General features: G+C 66.0%; 2 non-coding genes across 2 annotated transcripts in view; both read right to left on the reverse strand.

The window, feature by feature from the left end:
• LOC125969813 (28S ribosomal RNA) overlaps positions 1 to 65 on the reverse strand; it is a 4,353-nt gene extending 4,288 nt beyond the window's left edge. The window contains exon 1 of the ribosomal RNA XR_007481729.1: positions 1 to 65. This exon is cut by the window's left edge and continues 4,288 nt beyond it. This is a non-coding gene — a ribosomal RNA (28S ribosomal RNA).
• Positions 66 to 417: 352 nt separating this feature from the next.
• On the reverse strand, positions 418 to 571 carry LOC125969812 (5.8S ribosomal RNA). Its single transcript, XR_007481728.1, has one exon. It is a non-coding gene; the product is annotated as a 5.8S ribosomal RNA (ribosomal RNA).
• Positions 572 to 2,977: the final 2,406 nt, after the last annotated feature.

Consider the following 2,977-nt stretch of genomic DNA (forward strand, 5'->3'; position numbering starts at 1 on the left):
GTTTCTTTTCCTCCGCTTAGTAATATGCTTAAATTCAGCGGGTCGTCTCGTCTGATCTGAGGTCGGAAACGAGGGGGTAGTAGGCGCGGCCGGCGTGGCGGCCGGGCTCGCTGGATCGTTCCGCGGGCGCCTCCGCGGCGGCCCACCGCGCGAGGGAGCGCGAGACGCGGGATGCGCAATGGTCGATAGCCACCGGCAGCCGCGCCCCGGACCCGTGATGCGGGAGGGTCGACGGTGAGGAGGGGACGCCGCGGGTCTGCACTTAAGGGGACGAAGGCCGCCGAGGCGTCCTGCGAACCCCCAGCCGCGGGGAGGCGAAGCGCTAGCGGGACGAAGGCGGCAACTGCGCGAACGTTGCGCAGAGGTCGCGCCGACGGAGCCCGGGTCGCCCTTCGCCGACCCCGATTGATATGCAAGCGACGCTCAGACAGGCGTGGCCCCGGGACGGACCCGGGGCCGCAAAGTGCGTTCGAAGTGTCGATGATCAATGTGTCCTGCAATTCACATTAGTTCTCGCAGCTAGCTGCGTCCTTCATCGACGCACGAGCCGAGTGATCCACCGCTAAGAGTTGTACGTTTGTTTTTTGCGGGGCGAGATCGGGAGCGGGCGGGGAGACGGCGTAACGCCGCGCGCGGACCCTCCACCGTCGCCTCGAGGACGTCGGGGCTTGCCGGCGCGTCGCCGCCGCACGCGGACCCTCCACCGTCGCCTCGGGGACGTCGGGGCTTGCCGGCGCGGTCGCCGCCGCGCGCGGACCCTCCACCGTCGCCTCGAGGACGTCGGGGCTTGCCGGCGCGGTCGCCGTCGCGCGCGGACCCTCCACCGTCGCCTCCAAGACGTCGGGGCTTGCCGTCGCGGTCGCCGCCGTCCACCGCCGCCGCGCTCAACCTCAGCAGCGCGCCGCGGTTTGCCAAGTTCCAACGATTAAAAATTTGTTTTTCCGGCCTTCCGGCGACGGGTGCCACCCACCCGCCTCAGAACGTGCGTGTGGTGTGGACATTGAACCCCCCACGGTCCGCCGAAGGCGATCCGCGAGTTGGGTACCCGCCGCAATGGGTTTAAGTTCCGAGCGGGCGTTCCGCGATGGCACCGGGCCCGACCCCGGCCGCGGCACGCCCGGAGACTACTTCAGGACTGCGAGGGAGCGCCAAGCTGCCGGTTGAGCGCGCGCGGGGAGGAGGACGGTGACGTCGCGCGACGGTGGGCGGGGGGCCGACTCCGGTGTGACGAACGGAGCCTTCCCCGCACGCGACGCACGCGCGCGGGCCACATACCTCCACCCGCGCGCCGCCGCCGGCGCCGGGATCATCTCTCTCGCTTAGGTTTGGCGCGGCAGGCGGGGAGGCCGGGTTCGCTCAGGCCGCGCGCCGGCGCCGCCCGACCCGCCCCGGACCTGGGCCCGGCGCGTCCCGGCCGGCCGACCGCGATGGCCGTCCGTCCGGAGCACGCGACCGGGTGGTCTCGCTGGGCGGGCCGGCGCGCCTGAGCCGCGGCCGAGTTCCCCCTTCCTCCGTCGTCCTCCGCTCATCGCTTCGGGCTAAGGGTCCTCGGTCCCCCGCGCGCCCGCGCCGACCGCCCGCCCCCCTTCGGTTAGCTGGGGCGAGCGCGCGCGTCAGCCGCGGGGGATTATCCTTCCCCCAGAGTCCTAGGCGGCGCTCCGGGCTAGGGCCGGTGCGAGGTCGTCTCGAACCACGTGCCTGAAGGCCGCCTCGCGCCGGATTCGGCCCCGCTCATTCGTCGGAGTGACCGCCCGACGCGGGCATCGCTAGATTAGCCGTGGCCCCGATCCTTCCCCGCCTCAGCCTTTCGCCCTCGGCGTGCGTTCGTTCGAAAGCGCGGGCCGCTGATCCCGCTCGATCGCTCCGGTAATGATCCTTCCGCAGGTTCACCTACGGAAACCTTGTTACGACTTTTACTTCCTCTAGATAGTCAAGTTTGATCGTCTTCTCGACGCTGGCCGCCGGCTCCGTGACCGGCCCCGGCGGGGCCCATCCGAGGACCTCACTAAGCCATCCAATCGGTAGTAGCGACGGGCGGTGTGTACAAAGGGCAGGGACTTAATCAATGCGGGCTTATGACCCGCGCTTACTGGGAATTCCTCGTTGGTGGGAAATAATTGCAGTCCCCAGTCCCTATCACGAGCGGGGTTCATATGGTTACCCGCGCCTCTCGGCGCAGGGGATGTGGCACACACTGGTCCGCTCAGTGTGGCGCGCGTGCAGCCCCGGACATCTAAGGGCATCACAGACCTGTTATTGCTCAATCTCGTGTGGCTGAACGCCACTTGTCCCTCTAAGAAGTTGCCCGCCGACCGCTCGGGGGCCGCGTAACTATTTAGCATGTCGGAGTCTCGTTCGTTATCGGAATTAACCAGACAAATCGCTCCACCAACTAAGAACGGCCATGCACCACCACCCACGGAATCGAGAAAGAGCTGTCAATCTGTCAATCCTGTCCGTGTCCGGGCCGGGTGAGGTTTCCCGTGTTGAGTCAAATTAAGCCGCAGGCTCCACTCCTGGTGGTGCCCTTCCGTCAATTCCTTTAAGTTTCAGCTTTGCAACCATACTCCCCCCGGAACCCAAAGACTTGGTGGTTTCCCGGGCGCTGCCCGGCGGGTCATGGGAATAACGCCGCCGGATCGCGGGTCGGCATCGTTTATGGTCGGAACTACGACGGTATCTGATCGTCTTCGAACCTCCGACTTTCGTTCTTGATTAATGAAAACATTCTTGGCAAATGCTTTCGCCCTGGCCCGTCTTGCGCCGGTCCAAGAATTTCACCTCTAGCGGCGCAATACGAATGCCCCCGGCCGTCCCTCTCAATCATGGCCCCAGTTCAGGAGGGAAAACCCACAAAATAGAACCGGGGTCCTATTCCATCATTCCTAGCTGCGGTATGCAAGGCGGCGCTGGCCTGCTTTGAACACTCTAATTTTTTCAAAGTAAACGCTTCGGGCCCCGGGCGGGACACCCAGTT

Source organism: Syngnathus scovelli, unplaced genomic scaffold (assembly GCF_024217435.2).
Source record: "Syngnathus scovelli strain Florida unplaced genomic scaffold, RoL_Ssco_1.2 HiC_scaffold_501, whole genome shotgun sequence".
Taxonomy (NCBI): Eukaryota; Metazoa; Chordata; class Actinopteri; order Syngnathiformes; family Syngnathidae; genus Syngnathus; species Syngnathus scovelli.